The 19,254-nt window shown below is 39.1% G+C and overlaps 1 protein-coding gene across 1 annotated transcript in view; it reads right to left on the bottom strand.

Annotated features, from left to right (window-relative positions):
* Positions 1-19,254, bottom strand: part of tbl1xr1a (TBL1X/Y related 1a) — a 50,644-nt gene that overhangs the window by 30,237 nt on the left and 1,153 nt on the right. The window contains exon 2 of the mRNA XM_005727271.1: positions 1,485-1,550. The gene's annotated coding sequence lies outside the window, so the exon portion shown is untranslated. The remainder of the gene's footprint in view (positions 1-1,484; positions 1,551-19,254) is intronic.

Here is a 19,254-nt window from a genome sequence, read left to right as displayed (position 1 = left end):
CTTGATCATGTCGCGATATTATCGCAAATGCGATATATCGTTCAGCCCTAGCAGCTAGCCAAAGAAAAAACTAGTATAACTGATGTCTGCAGTCTGATTACACCTGCGAGGAAAGTACTGCAGTACAGGATTAACAGGTTAGTGAGCTGTGTTGAGTTTTCAGTGTCACAAATGTGGCTTTACCAGGTTAGGCTGACATTATGGCAAGAGTTTCAGACTTTTTCTCTGCGACATGCTGCAAGTGCAATATAGATACTCGGCTGAAGGAAACTGTTTGATATATGCAAGCCATTTGGTTGTATCTTAGTAATATTGCAGAAGGAAGCCGTGCTGCATAGTTATGCAGCAAATGTAAAAATCCTACTTTGCTGCCAGTTCTGGTTTTAACCACTGGAACTGTATCTAACAGGACACAAATAGTCTATTTGTAGCCCATTTACCAGCAAAAATATGAATCAATAAAATTTATTTAATTTTCACTTTGTAAAAAAGTGATTTCCCACTCTCCTTTGCTAAGCTGTGCAGCCGTGTCAAAGCTTATAATAATACTGGTTTTTAATGATGTCTGACTGAAGAAGGCACCACTTAATTGGACCTTTGCAAACAGAAGAATTAAATGGCACACCATTACAGCCAGATTCGTGCCCCCCCCGCCCCCGTATTCCTGTCACCACTGCACTCTTAAAACCCCAAAAAGAAAACTTAAGAAAAAGAATCAAAAGATACATTTAACAACCCCATTTCAGAGCCTGAAGCCAAAAACCTGAGTTCACAAAGAAAATTAATAGCAACCAACATAATACTCATGTCTGGCTGCAGTTTTAGGTCTTGCTGAGCACACGAAAGTCTCGCTATGTTGACCTTGATAGTACAACCCTCAGGATCAGTGTGCGTCATATCACAATCTTTCCTCTTGTTCCCTTCTGCTTTTATGATCTAATCAGATGAAAACAAAAGATCAAAAATAACCTTTAAGAAAACAGAAACAAAACTAACAACATTACCAATCCATCCACTCCTTTCAACCAGCCATTTGAGAAGTACTTCAAACACATGCTTTTTGTTTTTTATAAGAATCTTGCTAAAATAGAATTATTATCCATTAAATATATGCTTTTGCACTCTTGTGCAATTAGTTTGAATTGTGCAACATGCCACTGGTGTAGAATTACCTCCATCTGCGTCTATACAACTAGAATACATGGCACATGAAAAAGAAAATCATCATGCCTGCCTAAAACGTAATTTCTAAGAGGGAAAATACATATGAGCAAGAATATTACATTCTACAAAACCCAAAATCAATAAGGAAGTGATGACAATTCAAAAGCTATTATTGTGAAAACCACTGTCTTGGTTTATTTTTTGGGGTTTCTTTTCCAGTCCTATTAGAGTTGGGGATATTTAAGATCCAGGATCTGAAACTTGCATAAGCTATGCAGATAGAAACATGTTCAAATGCAGCCTGGCTGTAGATCACTCACCACAGCAGTAAGTCTGTTTGCACCACCAGTGTACTCAGTCAGGACCTTGTACCATGTGCTCAGAACCTGCAACAAGAAGCAGTTACAAACTCAGTTAATGGTCTCTGAATGGAGGTGAGGTTTTCAACCATGCAATTAGAAAACAACATATATCACAGCATGTGTTTGACATTTAAAACATAAGTTTTAGAATTCGCTGCAAAGTGTCTATACACGGCCTGTACAAGCATCATGTGACACATTTCTAAAAGGCATCAAAAGTAAAGTGGAGGGTTTATTTATGGGAGTGAACACATCTTAAATTTGAATTATTTATCAGTTCACACAACCTTCTGTAAGTGTGGAAACTGCACATTTACTGCACTTGAAAGGAGCTCATGAAGAGAAATAAAGAACTACATTTGCATCTTTCAAATTTGAAATATTTTCCTACTGTGTTATGCTGCATACTAGCAAATGCACGTGGACATTTCTTAGGGTTCACAATTTTTACTAACCTTTAATTTTTAACTACTTTTAAAAAAAAAAAAACACAAAAAAAAACCTTTAATTAAAAAAAAAACACACAAAATGGAAAAAAGGATCCATTGCACTATTAGGATGCATGAGCATCCAATGTAACACACGCAATGTCTCATATTATTTATTGCTTTCCACTGATTTGTGGTGGTGGTGCATATCTGCACATGTGGGCATGCAGAAGGAGGCACAAATTAATAATCAAATAATTCTAATAGTTTCTAATTTACAAATTATGTGATCCAGCAAATAGTCTGCAGCTGGCAGCTGTAATTTATGTTCTGCTCTGGTAAACTGGGCATAGCGACACGTGATCCAGTTCTCAACAAGCTGCAGGTTCTGGCTGGAGTTCTCTGCTAGCTGTGCATTCCCAGATGAGAACGACGACTACCTTTGCCAACTGTGGTCCAAGACAGTAGGACTGGAGTCCACCGAATCCAAGACCAGATGCAGGTAAATCATACTAAGGAGCGCCACAACAGCAACTTAGCCACCAAGCAGGCTAGTTATTACCACCAACTGAACTTTCAAAATAAGACTGAAGGGATTGTTGAGCAGTAAATTTACTCCTGGTATCATTTCTCATAATTTATCAAAAAGACAAACAGAGAATGTTAACAGTGCTGGTTTTAACTTTTATCAGAAAATAAAATCAACGCAGCATTACTGGATTTGCTAACATCAAAACGCCATAGTTCACCCTTTAAACAGATTTCGTTGCATGCATCACTTCCCAGAAACAGCCAGCACCCGTCTGCCGGTGTGAGAGGAAATATTTTCACCGTCTGCACCCACATTGGTAAAAACCATCAAAATGTAAAATGATACCTCGCTAATGCAATGAACTGAACATGAAAAAAAAAAGCTCACTGTGTCAGCCAGCAGCACATGGCAACTGAATGGCTTTACCATGTGACTGACACTCATTCAGACATCTGAACAATGGCTCACCTCTTTAGTCTGAGTGCAGATGGAGACAACAGCACACCAGGGGAGCCTGCTCGCTGCCCACATTTCCAATGTAAAGTATTTAATGTTCAATTTTTAGAAACTGGGATTCGGCCCTGTGGTAATTATGAAAGCTGCAGACTGAGGTGATGCTTGACTGTTACTGGATTGCATAATTCTGTGTGCTGCAAATCACTGAACATTAAGATTTGTCTTTTCAAGCTCCTCCTCCCAGCTTGCTGCTTCCTTCCCTTGTTTTCTTTGACCTTAATTCCCTCTGTGCCTTTCTCCTTTTAGTCATTGTTTCCATTGATTCATCTGACTCTGCTAGCTCTATAAAGTGATGGTGAGGTTGTAGTAGAGCCGCAGAGCAAAAACAGCGATAACCTAAGAACAAAGAAATTGAGTGGGAGTAGCTGAGTTTGACTAGAATGTCACAACACCAAAATTATCCGTTTAATACAATTTCAACATAAATATGTTAGTACAGAATCTATAGGAACACCACAGAATACCTGAAATATCAGGAAAAGAAAAGGAATAATGGGTTAGACAACACAGCACTTAAAATTCTTCTTTTTTAATTCACTTTAAAATGTCAGTTTTAAGTTTAACTGCCTACATAGATTGTATACTGCTTTTGAAAGACTGGTCTCATTAACCAGAATTTTAAATTAGATGCAAAACTATAAAGTCCAGACCTTAACCTGTATTGAGTCATCTGTGTTTTCATCCATGTGGGTGTCTCTGTGACGATGAACCCTAACCCAAACAGTAATAATGAGATTACTCTGTATTAGGTCAAGCTCACAGTTTCATTAAAAGCTTTTACATGATACACAGTAATACAATGTCCCTGGTTTATGCCATTTAATAACAGGATTATTTAAAATTACATCATGCTCAGTTTTGACTCCCTAACACGTAACTTACATGCGCTTGGCAAGCATTCCAAAAAAAAACACATTTTTCAAATACCATGAATTATTATGAAATAATTGTACAGTCTATTATGACTATTATTTAACCTCTTATTTAATCTCTTTATATATATATTTCTTTATATAATTTTGACTATATTATCAAGTTAGATTTAAGACTAACTGAAATGAAACAGTTGCTTCCACTTTCTGCCAACTGCCTTGTTCAAATTATTGTTGATTAAAAGAATATTGTTACAAAATCAACCGCACTCCTGTTACATAAGCCATTTTCACACATCAAAGCTGGACAGTTTTCGAAAAATCAGGTTGGGACATCATCCAAAGCTGCCCTTTCATACATGTAACACGCAACAGGAAATAGTCTGCCTCAGATACACTCTCACCACTGGAAATACTCTGGTTTTGGCCCGGGATGGCACTAGGGTAGTGCAGAGATTACCACCATTTCCTTGCTCTTCTCCAGACAGATTCTCTAGGCCTGCGCCCAAAGATTTGGCTTTAGGTATATTGAATTATTGTGTGGGTTTTAGATTGTTTTTTCTTTCAGTTTTGAGATTCAAATTTTCCTTTTTTTTTTTTTTGCTTCTGAACTTGGGCACCATTGTGGGATTTTTTGCTGTCTGCCCTGGTTGACCTGTTTATACATGTCCAACTGTCCAAAGACTCTTCCCACCTCCCGTTTTTCACCTTCCACTTGACAGATTGTCTTGTTACTGCTAGTCAAGCCTTCAGGGCATTTCATTGTGTAACTTGTTTTCTAGTCTTTGGGTTTCTTGTGCAGGACATTTAGACATTTTTTCTGTATTTTCTGACTACCTTTCTGTATATAACCCCTGCCCAGACTAAGGACTGGTTTTCTGGATTTTATTCTTCCTCCATGTGTTCTATATCCCTTTACTCCTGTGACTTTCACATGCCTTGACATCCCTCTCACTCACAGCAGTAATTATCAAGCGTCAAGTCCATTAATTACCTATTAATAAACTCTTTGTTAAAGTAGTGGTACAAATAAAACTGACAATAGTACAACTTTTGAGCGCAAGGGTTGCAACACTTTTCTAGTATCAGCATACCACGCAACACTAATGGCTTATCAGTGATGTGTTTAACAGTGATATGTTCAGTGCTATAACGACTGTGTGGGCCACTCCTTCCTACTATGCATTTCTGGCTAAATCTACTGGAAAAGAGTTGAACAACTCAAAGAAAGAAACTCCGCTGGCAAATAGTGTTTTATGGCAGCGCAATGCAGGGACGCTACGCACAAGTATGAATGCTCCCACTTTTTAGACTACATCACAGGCTCTACTAGATCCACTACAGTAGAAATTAAGATTTAGAGGAAGTTCAGTCAGATACGGAAAATATAACATTATCATAATTGGTATGAACTTGCTTTGTATTACACGCCACAGTTCCGCAATCCAAACGTTATCAAAATTTCAGTTTCCACCTAAGAGCCTTTACCAATGCCGTCGAGAAAGAAATGCTATGATAATACCAAATGCTGAGCCTAGAAATCAGGCTGAGGAATCTGAAATATAAATTGTGTGACTTCATTTACAAGCTAAGCCATGTTTTTCCAAGTCCTCTGACATTATGCACACATATTCCATCTGGTCCAGAAATGTTAAGTATAAACCCTCAAGAGTGAGCTCCAACAATTGTGATGGAGGTGCTAAAAAAAAAAGCCACAGCGGCCTTTCTATTAAACACAGCACGGTGTGTGCTGTTGTGTGCTTTTGTTGCTGACAGCTTTGTTGCTGTGAAAGAAAAGAGCGCCGATGTTCCAGTCCCAGTATGCCAGTTCTACTATATACCGTATGGAAGCTTACAGATGGCGACAACACTGCCAGCGATTCATATTACTGTCACTACCGTGGCTACTGTTATTTTTGCAGGGCAGTATGACACAGCATGAAGCTTGTGTCTTTATTGGCAGTTTCATTTTGATTTGCCACAGGACAGTGCACTTCCACTGATCAATCACAGGCTGAACTGCCAGCCTTGTATCTAGATGTAGCTATAGTGGTAATGCTAATGCAATACTGGGCTGTGAGGCAATTTTGGAATGGATACCACTCTGGGATTGCAGTGCGCTTGTGCTGACTTAAAAAAAAACAAAAACAATTTTTTCTCATATACAATCATTACAAACAGAGAATGCCAGGATATTTCTTCTTTTATATTAACCTGGTCCATTCATTTCAATAAAATTGGAGGAATCCACCAAACAGGATCAATAATTCACCTAACGTTGTTTATGTGTGCGTGAAGCTGACAGGAAAGCTGTGGAAGGATTCTCCTGGTCACTCACAGAAGCCTAAAAAGCTTATGTGGGATTCAGTTACTCACAGAATTGGATTGCATTTGTGGTGTTAGCAGAAGGGCCGGATGTGTGAAAGGGAATGCAAGTATGCTTTCTTTACAAAAATTACAACAGAACAATAATGACCTGTCCTGCTGCTGGACAGTAACTCCACTGTGTGGGAGAGTAGTCCTTCTGATGCTCTGCAGCCACATGAACCAGCTCTGCTGGGTCTGGTTCAGGGTGGCCAATTGATGACATTTTAATTTCCAATGTTTATGAGAACACAATAATACATTTTTTTTAAAAATACTGTCTTTTTTTTTTGTCTTTTTTTGCACAGCTTTTTGTCATAAAGCGTCCCTGTTTCCTTGCAGGGGACCCTCGGCCCAAAGATAATTTAAACTAAAGTCATACTGACTTAGTACAGTCTAAGGCCACACACTGGATATGTGAATATGAAGGTCACAGGTTACTACAGAAATATAATTAACACTAGGGCTGCCACAAACGATTACTTTGATAGTCGACTAGTCACCAATTATTTTTGCGATTAGTCGACCAATCAGATCATGCATCATGGATGTAAAATGTACAGCTTATTGCACCAGCATGCATCTGCTCTTATATAACTATCATTAGCTTACAGCTTGAAGTGTTTATGGTATGTGCTAACTAAAAATAACGACAAGATGATAGTTTATTAAATTTTAATGAAATCTGCAGATTGTTTCGGTGAAGTTTAATAAACTCAGCCGTCTGCTCCTTGCTATCTAAAATATAACAGGACACCGGAGTATATTCTCGAGCATCTCACACTTCTGATAATCAGCTGTCTGCTTGACGTTTATTCAGCTGTGTAAAAACTATAACTTTAATCTCAGCCAAACTGATTTACTCAGGAACAAATAAAATACTTAAAAAAAGCCAAACAATATGGTGGGTTTGAAAATTTGCCAGGAGTCCGGTGTTCTCACGGGCTCTAGTGAGCCTTGCCCCCGGCTAGCTATCGAGCTGGTGGGTAACAGACGTCTCCGAAAACGTCGAAGCGCTTTTGAAAATATGTGGTGTCTTGATAAACTGAGCAGATATTTGAGGTTTACACAGCTACATTCTCGCCTGAAAATATGTTAAACGTTTATTTTGTGACCCAGAAAGAATAATAATAAAACTAACTAGCTGCCGCCATTGTTGGAAACTGAGCTGGGCTGCGCTATGAATTCTGGGACACTGCTTCTTCTTCTTCTGGGTTTAATGGCAGCTGGCATCCTTGTACATGCAGTGCTGCCATCTTCTGTTTCAGTCCGTTATTACACTCTTAAATCCTACTACTTATTGCTGCGTCTTTTGGGATCTTAGAAAGCTTCAAACTATGCGTCGACGATTTTAATAGTCGACTAATCGTGGCAGCCCTAATTAACACCATAAAAAAAATACACCTAACTGCTAACTGCACACCTCTTAGACCTGCATCAATTTATTAGTGATTTGCTGAAATATCGGCATCGGCATTCATAACAGCCAAGAAATGGAAATTTTAAAAAAATAAAAAACCCTCAACTACCTTACAACTGTTAACACAGCACGGTTTGTCCAAAAGAGAACTCTGCCCAACGTTAGCAACACACATTTGGAATGCAACAAACACAACAACCACCTGATCGGAGCAGAGACAGGCGGTGGGATTTTCATGTATTTAAAAGAAAAAAAAGAGACTAGCCAAATATCTGATTTTAAGATCAAAATGTAAGTATCAGTCTGTAAAAAAAAATCCACCACCACTGTCTTTTCTGTTTCGTTTTGCTGATTTTGTTTCATCCCTAGTTCAAAGGTCATTTATTAACCTTTTAATATCCCTTCTCTCCAATACCATGCTCTGAAATCCACGTCATGTACAGCAAAAAAACATAACCCAAAAATGGGCCGCAGGCCTTTCACTCAACAACAGTGCTGCATCATAAACATGGGTCATATGCCCAAGTCCTTGTTAATACCACTAATCCGTGATGAGATCGGTTTTCTTTTGTCTGATCCAAGGCCATATGAGACGAGCTCAACCAACTGCAGATCCTTCAGATTTATGCCAGAATCACAGATAAAAACATCAACTACTAAAACAATGCTAAGCCCGGACAATCCCTGATAATAATGCAATGCAATATATCACAGCACAGGATCCCATGACATTTAGCTGGGCTTAAACACACCTCAGCTTTCTCCATCTCTCCTCAAGTACAGAGGAGGGCCAAACCCTGGACAGAGCAAACCAGAATCACAGGGAGCTTGTTAGAGTCTGGGACACGCTGTGGGTCATTTTGGGGCCTCTTGGGAATTATGGAAATTCATATTTCAGTAAAGCTAGTGTGTGTAAAATGACATCCTCGTGATCTGGATAATCGTAATAAGTTTAGTGTTTGACCTCAGACGTTAGCAGCACAAATTTAAGGTTATTCAATTTGTGCTGGTCAGCTCCAGACAAAAATACAGTGAATTCTTCTATAAAATAACAATAAATAATTAGGAGAGAGCAGAGTGAGTGATCTGAAGAAAAGAAAATGGATGGAAGGTTAAAGAGCAAAGTTGGAATTTACAATTTAGGATTTCTCCTAGTCTCACAAATAATTTCAGGGAGGCCAACTTAGCGGGCTCCTGTTTGGTCACAGTATTTTCTATTTTACTCCATACCTGAATCCCACAACAGGTGAGCAGCAAAAACGAAACACTGTAGAGATGTTTCAGAGCATCTTTCTGGTTTTAACCCGAGAAGATACTCAAAGATGATCACTGCTACAGCTGCTCTGCCTGAGGCAGCATACCTGTTTGGATCCTCTAATGACAGACCAGGACCAAACAGATGTGGCTGAGGCTTCCACACAGTGTATCGCTTCAGCTGGACGAGATGTGCTTACATATGGGATTTACTCAATATGCCCTGTGTCTTTTTTGCTTCACAATATCTGTTTGGTCCGAAATTAACATCATGTCCACTAAAGGCCGAACCCAAAGCTAGCTTAAGCTGAAGTTTTTGGTGATTAAAATGATCACCCTAATGAAAAATATATATTTTAATATATTGGCTTCGAATCAAAACTGTCTCCGACTCTTTTAGAAAAAGACAACAAGTGTAAACAAACAAACAAAAATAAAGTAAAAATTCAAATGGAGCCATGACTAATAAAACCTTGTTTTTGTTCTGTTTTCTTCAAGATTCTACATTAAATCATCATCATGCTATGTCGACCACAGGAGATGCAAAAGTATGATGCAGTCTGCAGTTTTTCACTTATGCAGAAGACACATCAGATAAGAAAACACACTCAGCACGAAGAAGGGCACACATAAGAAGATATGAAAGAGTAAGTCGCCGTTCATATCGTTACGTATTATTGGACACTCTGGCACTGCACAAGCAGAATCCCTGATTTGAACATGCCCAGTATTTTCTGTTTCAGAGCAAAGGGAAGTTTTTATTGTGCCGTCTTTAAAACTTCTGCCAGACTTGCTTCATCACCAAATAAATCCATCAGGCATCTTTACATGTGAACGCGTTTCACTAATGCTACTTTTTCACCTTGGTGTGTTGAGAAGCGCGGCTTTTGCAGCTAACCAGATCATAAGTATTTAGGCAGCATTAATAAAGGAGGTAATATTTCTCTAAAGCCATCCTTTGGATCATAACCCAGTTCCTGGACCTTGGGTTCATGTTTATTTGATTCAAAAAGGGAAAATACACATTAATACACATGAGAACAAAGTTCCATTATATAAATATGCCCAATTTAGCCATATGGGCCAAATTCCTGCAGTCCCTGAGAGGCTAATGGCATTTACAGATAGTAAAGCAAAGCAATGTAAAAAAACGTCCATTTACAGATAAGAGCCAGAAGCATTTGACTGATGAAACAAACACAAACCAGATAAAATATTAATCCAAGCCACACCCAAGCACATGAACACAAATAGAAACACTTTACGGTAATAAATCAATGACTTATAGTTGTTGATGATTGGCTCATGAACAAAAAAAGAACATTACTACTTCCATTTCTCTTATTACTTGACTGAGCCTTTAAAGCAGATCGTGCTTTAATCTGGCATTCATTAATAGCCATTAATGCAGGTGTAACGTGTTTAATGTTCGAAAGCCACACAAAAAAAAATAATTTAAAAAAAACTTGAGAAACAATCCACTAACTTGCTCTTTGCTGCAGTGAAAAAGCATTAAAACTGCAGTGTATAAAACTGACCTGTAAATTTTCTGTACTATCGGTTTGCTCCAGTTTTATTAAGGCCAACCTCATTTCTCAGATTCCAGCAATGCTAAGCATTCACTACGACACCAGTGATAACATCAAACACGCTTGCCAAAAAAAAAAAAGTAGTGTAACAGGCTGAACAGTCAGTCAAGCAGTTCCTGCAACATGATAAAATCTGCACCCACAGTGCAGCTGCGGCGTGGCGTTCCTGTGTTGGCGGGTTAACCCGGGACCTGGAAGGCGTGGAATGCCCCAGTGGCCCTTTGTCTTTTCTTTCTGCTGACACTGTGACAGCAGCTGTGCTGGGGCGTTCCTGTGAGCCAATTAGCAAAGTGAGCATTCCATTCACAGTTTAACATCTCTTCGGATCCATGTGGTTCAATCAGAGGCTCATGTCATGGAGTTGGTCCTTTGCAAAAATATTGTCTTAATGTTAGATCTGTCAGAAAAGCACCTGCTGTTTGACAGAGCTCTCCAAGAAGCCAAGTAGAAAAGCCATCTCTGCTGGGAGGCCTCAGCCTCATTTATTAAACCTAAATGAACATTCAAGATAAATGAGTATCTGAAATATAGCACATTAGGGTAGGAAGGTGAATGAGTCTATCAGTGTCAGAGGGGTCAGGTTGTAGAGACCATGCTGTATGTCTTCATGAATATGATTGCACTGGATGAGTCAGCTGATGAATGAGCTGGTAAGCGCCAAGTAAAATTAGCAACTAATGCCACTAATGGTAGGATATTTATATCCTAGCAATATTACATTCATATCATGTTTTTTTTTATATTTTAACTAGTTGCAATGGCTAACATGGGTCACGCTAACTCATAGAGATGAGATCCAAATTTTTAAAAATGCCACATTTTCCAACTACAGCTCTATAGCAGAAGATTAATCCGTGAGATTAACACTAGCTGTATAAACTCAGTAATTTCTGAAGGCAGGCTTTCTAAATTAAGCTGGAAAAAAGAGATAAAAGAAAAGATAGACCACCTCCTCAATAGACTCAATAGGGTGAATGCAGCATGTCGTGTAGAACAGCTTTGAGTGTTCAGTAAGAGTAGCAAATGGATTTATGAATACCAGTCCATTTACAACATTTAAGATGGATGAAGCTACCATTATGTTGCCCATCATGTCTCTTGTTGCCATGCTCCACCATATCTCTTGGAGATGAGCTTTTAGATTCAGCTAAGAATCTAAAAAAAAAACTACTAGACTTTCAGTCAACAACACTCGAGCGCATGTCTGCTCCAGCCAGATCATTTTTGTGTTTACTTTCAGACTTTAGGTAATTAAAATGATTAATATAAAGCTACACAGTTTCAAGCAACTCATTGTTTCCCAAAACAGTTTCGCTATCAAATCCAAAGTCTGCATGACCCACAGCAGCTAAACTAAAGGTTGCAGCAGACCAAAATTATCCTTACTTCAGTATTGCACTCTTCCTGGTTGTGCTTGTAATGGCAAGGAATAGACCAATCTTTGTGAAAGTTCAACTGAAACAGTGAACATACCAAAGCTCAGCTAATAACTTTCCTGCATTTCCTAGATAGGACCTTTATCACAGCTGCGATCGGAACCCTTTCTATACTTTTCCCCAAATTATAGTCAACCCTGAGCTCACATTCCTTATCAGTCTAGCAAAAAAGACCTGAAAGCCTCTGCATACCCTTCACTTAAAAGTATAAACCATGTGTTTGTCCCGCCAGCTGGCTGTGTTTGCCATGCATCAAGAACTTAAGGCCACAGACATCTGTTTGCACAATTTACAAGAAACTGCAGCTGGCATGTGTACTGATTCTTCAATGCTGTTTTAACAGAAAGAAAATTTAAGTAGCTGTAAATAAAATAACTGAATCTGATATTAAATACAATTTTGAAATGATACTGGCACATATGGAAAAATCAATCAAAGCACAATTTTTCCGCACATCAAAACTAGGAATGAATTCAACGATAGGTCTCCGTTTAATGATAGTGGGCATCTTTTGTTGTTTTATTTTGCCACTTCAGTGGACTCAGAGATTCCAGTACAATAAATTATTTATATCTAAAGCACCACTGGCGGCAGTGCCTCCTTTTCTTTTTGTTGTGTTACACAGAAGCCCTGGTTGTAGATGTCGTCTTGCTCTTGTTCTCAAAACAAAGGTGGCGCTAAATTGTGGTCTGTAACATGCACTAAGGCATAAGACTTTCATGCAGTTTTTTAAAACACAGTAAGCAATTTTTATCAGTATTGTTGCAACATGAAGTCAGATTGTGCTTAGGCCTAAGTTCAGCTAGGACAATCTCATATGGAGAAGGTACTATTAGAAGAAAATCAAGGTCTCATTAAGAGGTATAAAAACTCTTTCTTGTTTGCCTAAATACAAACTAAAAGTTACTTTCTTTTTCGATGTCAAGCAGCCACCATGTTATTACTGATCTCTAGTTTTTGTTAGAGCATGCAGTACATTCCAAACTAACAAAACATAAAATTATAAAATCCCAATCTTTCGTCATAAACAGCACAGTGGAATAGTTCATTACTAACAGGGTATTATTAGTCATATCATACTCTACTGGAATATATCACAAGATCCAGCAGTCCTACTCATGAGGTAAATGAAATTGTGGATTGGGACTTTCCCCAGAGTTTGGACGGAAGCTGCAGGCCATACATAATCACCCTGGGTCACTGCAGCAGAGGGGAAAGGGAGCTGCAGGCCTGTAAACTTCAAAGCCTTTTGAGTAAAGAGGGGGAGGGGCCGCTGAGCACCAAGCATTCTTCACAATGTTGAACTTGACCCCTGAGGTTGCCACACACACCATGTGACTGCTGTCAACTGTGTGTGTGTGTGTGTGTGTGTGTGTGTGTGTGTGTGTGTGTGTGTAGATCTGCGTGGATGCGCATGTAGCATGACTGTGTGTGTGAGAGAGAGAGAGCGTTTTGAATACAGTCCTCAAAGATAATAAGCACACCTAACTCCTGGACCTTCAAACTTACAATTTAAACCAATTAAATAACAGGTTTGAACTATTTGGTAAATATAGCTAACCACTGTATTGGAGGATAATTTCTGTGATCAGATCAAATACCATACAAAACACAAGCCTGCCAAAGGAGAAAAACTCCACTTAGAATCAAATTACATTACACAAAGGCCCATTTCCTTTGTTACCCTGTCAGCTCTAACAAGCAGGAAGTTTTGTGTTATTCATTTGTTTTTTGTGCCACAAGCACAAAGGTACTAAATTACCTCAAGTATGTAAATAGCACAGTGTTACTGTAAATCTTTATTTCCACATCCACAACAACGTTTTTAAGTGTTAATAGAACAAAAGAACAATGTTACGACTTTACACAATTGTGACAAATATCTGAGCAACATGTTCAGCTGCCTCTCCAGAGAGTCTCTCATCCAGGTTTGCCATCTTGGACTGTAGCCATGGTGATACTCCTCGTTTCCCTCTACACTGAGCTGTCTATACGAGCACGTGAACTGGAAATGGGGGAAAATCTGACATATGTTGACCCTAAAGCCAGAGGTTTTAATGCCACAAAGATCGCTATCATTTTAACCCGCTATTATCACCATGGTAAGTTTCACACTTTCACTGAATCTTCTTTTTTCTGACGCCATTCAAGAATGACAAACATATATGACCGGCAATGCCACAGGATGTTGCTGACAGCAGCACTCGGTGGATGACTGAGCTGAGGTTAATGTCACACCATTAACAGCTCAAGTCCTTTTGAACCCAACAGTCAAAGAAGTAAATAATGAACTTTTATGGCCGTGATGCATCATGTTAAAAGCATAAACTAATTGTTACTGTCCAACATTATTTATAGACCACCCAAATCTTGTATTTATCTGTGTTTAACTCACAGTTTTAGTGACGTACTGATCTAATTTACGTAAAGCCCCTTATGTTATACAACAACTATCTGTGGTAAATTTCCAGGTCAATTCAATCAAGTCAATTAAAATTACATTTCCGACATCCCAGAAATTATACACACAAACCCTGTTCTCATTGAGGAAATAAGACCTACTTATTGTTTAGTTATGGCAGATATGTACACGATCCAGGGTAGTTCCATATTTGTGCGTCTCTCCATCTCGTGTCAGGCCATTATCTAACCAAGGAAGACATTTTCACTCACTGCACTTTAGTCCATTTTGTCTTTCCCTTTTCAATTCACAACACTGATGACGGGCACTGGTTACATAACTGTACTACTCCACCACCACGCTTCCTCTGTGATTTATTAAGGCCAAGCAATAAATGTGTCCTGTGTAGATAACATGACTCAGCTGCCTGCTCTGTAGCAAAACCTTATTCTTCTGTCCTATGCTCAGCATGTGCTCTACTATATCAATGACAAACAGGCAAATTCAGTCCATATTAAAAACATCCACACAATATTTCAAAGATCACGACTTGAACTTGAAGCTTTCCTTTGTTGTCCTATTTTATACTCTGGTGTTAGACACAATAGGGTCAGTCATAAACGTCGTGCTCACAAGACAATCAGAGAAATGAACCAGTATGTGAATGTTCAACAACCTTGGCAGTTTAGAAACAGTTACCAAGGCAATTAGCTGTCACAGTCCAACGGGATTTCGACACATCTCTGCCTGTTTACTGAAATGTTGTGCTTCAGCTCAGGAAATTGTAAAATTTACAGGAAGTTGATTATAGCCACTCAAACAATAATAATAATAATAATGTATACTTATTTGCTCCCCGTGGCGAAATTACTTGTTTTTCTCTGCATTTGACCCATTCAAATGCAGTGAAGCAGTGGGCAGCCACTAAGCAGGCGCCCAGGGGACGGTACCTTGCACAGGGGTACCTCAGGGTAGCTGTTCAGTGGATTCGAACCCCCAACCTTCCGATCATGGGGCGACCACTCTACCTACTGAGCTATCCCTGCCCCCAAAGCTTTCTATCATGCCATAGCTAATCTATCAAAAAACTCAAGTACTGATGAATCCAAAGTTAAGCATGCTATCAGTTAAGATAATGTTTTAAAGATCATTCTAGCTTCTTCTAGTGCGTGTTTTAGAAGCTATATTACCTCATCGATAAATAGTGGTAGCGTGAAAGGAAATGTGAAAGTAGAAAAACACGACACAACCTCCATCATGTTGCCGTTTCAAGTTTCACAGTTACCAACGGGCAATGTTTTTCCTGGTTTAAACACTCCTTGGTCCACATATAGTTAAGACAAAGAGTCTTTGTTACTGTAGCTGACACACATTTAGGCATTTTCCTGTTATTCTATGACCATTTCACAAAAATGTAATTTAAACCCCACAATAACCTATACACTGCTTAAAGGTATTTTATAAATGACAGTTCTGGTGGTTTTCCTGTAGTTAAATGCCAAAACCTCCCTGATGGTTTTGAATATGACATTTTTGTAGGGAAAAAGCCAATAGTGTTGAGCTGCTGGATAATACCAAGCAAGCCAATTGTAGCTCATTCCCTTTAATGCAGTACATTAATATTATCATTAAAATATTAAACCTAATCTTCCAATGTAAAGCTTCATGTTGATGTGAATGTCACCCACCTCTTACATCACGGGCATATGTGGGCGCATCCACACCATGGACATAAAAGATGCTGAACTGCTTTAAACCTACATTCTACTGATTAACTGCAATCCTTCTAGCGACCCTTGTGGTTGCAAAAAGACTAAGTTATACAGAAGTTCGATCCCTCAAATCCCTCAGCTCAGTAAACACTATCCTGATGACTTTATGGCCTCAAGCGCTACGTCTGAGTCCTACTGAATAAAACATTAAGTTCATTGTGTAAATTACAGTTACTCAGAAATGAAGATTATCCTGGACATACTCATTATCTAACAACTTCTCAACTGCAAGTTGGTAGCCAAAGAGTGCAGTTTCACAGTCTGATCCGCCAGCCGCTCCTCACTTTTGGCTTCCACACACCAGGATGGAGATGGCAAACACAGCTCACCCTGAGGCTTCATAACGGGACTTCCACCTATTATACCATCCCTGTGTGTGAGAGAGCGCAGGCACACACACACACAAACAAGTTCATGCTCACAACTTTGTCCTCTGTGAAATTAATGTGAATATGTGGAGCTTCTACACCGATCCCTCATCATCCACTAATGGTCACACTTATGTTCACTAATTACAGCAGGGAACCTCTCCCGCTCCCTGATATAGACTATGTTCATTCTCTTCAAGCTAGAAGTGGCAAATAAACTCCCCACTCTTTCTCTTTCACTTGTTTTTGGGCAACCTACAGTTGGCTGGACACTGGCAACTTTACAGGGAGGCAAAAGGACAATCAGACTACAAAGAAGATTGCTTTAATTGCTTTACCACTGCAAAGTTGCCAATTTCAGGTTAAGTATTTATAGATGCGGATTTCTGCTGAAGACAATATGCGTCACGTTTGCATGAGGGTAAACAATGAGGGCAATGTTTCTGAAGACAATGTTTCTCACTGTCTTAGTTCGAGAGGATCATTGCAGCATTAAAAAAAGCATGTTTTATGTATACAGAGGAAAAAGTGCTTCTACATCTTTGGAGAGAGCAGACACGCACATGGTGAAACACAAAATAGACACAGGACAGAAACCAGCATCATTTCTGTTAAGCTCCAATTTACACTTGTGTGTTTGTATGCGTTCTAGACGTGAGACAGAACTATATTTTAAACATCTATAAATACAGTAAAAATAGGTGATTCAGACATTATGAGCCTTTCAAAGATCAGTTTCCTTCCCATTCCATCTCCTACCTACATGCAGGATTATTATTTTAATCTCTGTGGATGTCTGTTCAGAGTCTATTCAGGTGTGACTTACGATGCAAAACACTACAACGGGTGCAAAAAAGGAGCAGAGGGGAGGCCAGCACATGCTGTGTATGAGCTCTTCTTTCTTTTGTCTTTTTTTAACCAAAAAACCCACATAACATGTGCAGCGGTGATCCCAATTTTAACGATCAACACAAAGGCTTTAGGTTTTGGTGGGTTTCTCTTGTTGTGTGGTTCAGTTCTTTAAAAACACAACTGAACTGATACAACCAGAGGAAAGAGGAGTAGCTCTGATCATAACAGCACATAAACCAAGATAAAAGAGCATATCTGAGATTGCTGTGAACTCAACAGTGACACTTCCACAGAGAGTAAAAGTCACGCCAAGCTACTGTACAGGACAAAGTGATTTGTCTTTATACGCTGAGCTGAAAGAGACATACAGTAGCACAATTTTAGTATCTATATCTTCACGTTTATAGATTTGATAGTTATAGCTGTAAAAATAGCTGTCACTGTCTTGTCGGGTGACACACTGATTTTTCATTTATAGTACTATGTATGGTACGTCTCTGTAGGTAGATGGGCAGTATGTAGCTGCCACCTGACTGCGAACATGCTACCACTGCTAAACCATAATTTCCCCATTATAGGTCATCTGTGCACTAGGACAAACAAAGGATGTGTTGCTTAATAGCAGTCAAAAATTGCACTATGACACCATAAAAACTGCCAGAGAGCTCACTGCTGACATATGCATATCCAGCCCAACAATGTGAGATTAGATAGCAGACTTTGTAGTCGTCAATGATTCCTGATTAAAGAAAAAAATACTGAATAACTGTGAGGTCACACAACTGGCTTTGTGTCATTGTCATTTCTGGGGATGAACCCATAACAACAGATATAACGAGAGTGAAAGTAAATACAAAAGCCTTGTAAACGAGCCTTGAACTTGTAAACTAACTTGACCACAGTGTGAAATACCTCAGAACAGCTCACCCGTTGCTGTTAGCTTCATCTATGCCACGTTAGTTCTCCACTAGAACTGAACTGAAAAGAACAGATAAGCTAACAGATCGGCAGGTTGCTCCCGATATCCGATCCAGCACTTTCAGTTAGGATTATACTGACATCTAAAAATTAGCTCTCATGCATTCATAAATGGTGACCTCCTGGTCACAAAAACAGGAGACACATTAAATAGCTGACACATAGAGCAAACCTCAAGTTTATTCTTCTGGAGCACACTTACTGTATGGATAGCCCTAAGGGTGGTAAACGCTGTAGATGCACGTGAATAAGGACACAAGTATATGTTTCAGCTGATGCTAACAGCCCATATTAGCCTATCGGAATATATCTGTTTCTGCGTCACTTTATTTAACTCTCTGCATTGTCTGCAGCACATGTAGCAGAGTATGCCCTGTAGACAATTTTAAACTCTTACGCACTGTGAATATGAAGCACAGACACCTTGCCTGACCTTAAAACCCACAAAGACAAAAAAAAAAAGCAATGACCTGAGATGACATGTTTTATGGTGTGGTTGGTCCTTAGCTTCAAAGAGTTGATAATTATCAGCTATGAAACCCAATAAGAGCTGCCCTTAATAAAATGAGGGCTGCTTAAGCCCGAGTTTATGTGTGAATACTGGACTCAGGACTGTGTGTGTTACATAACATACTTTAAATATTCGTTACAATGTTTAAAGAACTAAAATCCCATGAAAGGACCAGGTCAATTAAAAAAATAATGACAAATGAATTTAAAAATATCGATATATATTAAAGCCTACAAATATCTTAACCCAGTTAGCCTGTGAAATGTAACTGAGGCTAAACAGTGTCTATTGCCAGCCTTTTCCTTGCTAGATAGTGAAGGCTTATCTGGGACTGGTACATTGTGTCATTGAGTTGAGCTTTGCAAGGTTGGCAAGTGGCCCTCCTGTGTGTGTGTGTGTGTGTGTGTGTGTGTGTGTGTGTGTGTGTGTGTGTGT

Source organism: Pundamilia nyererei, unplaced genomic scaffold, assembly GCF_000239375.1.
Source record: "Pundamilia nyererei isolate P.nyererei 1_Seehausen unplaced genomic scaffold, PunNye1.0 scaffold00023, whole genome shotgun sequence".
In the NCBI taxonomy this organism is placed as follows: Eukaryota; Metazoa; Chordata; class Actinopteri; order Cichliformes; family Cichlidae; genus Pundamilia; species Pundamilia nyererei.
Note: the sequence above shows the minus strand (reverse complement) of the source record. Positions and strands in the feature narration are given on the sequence as shown.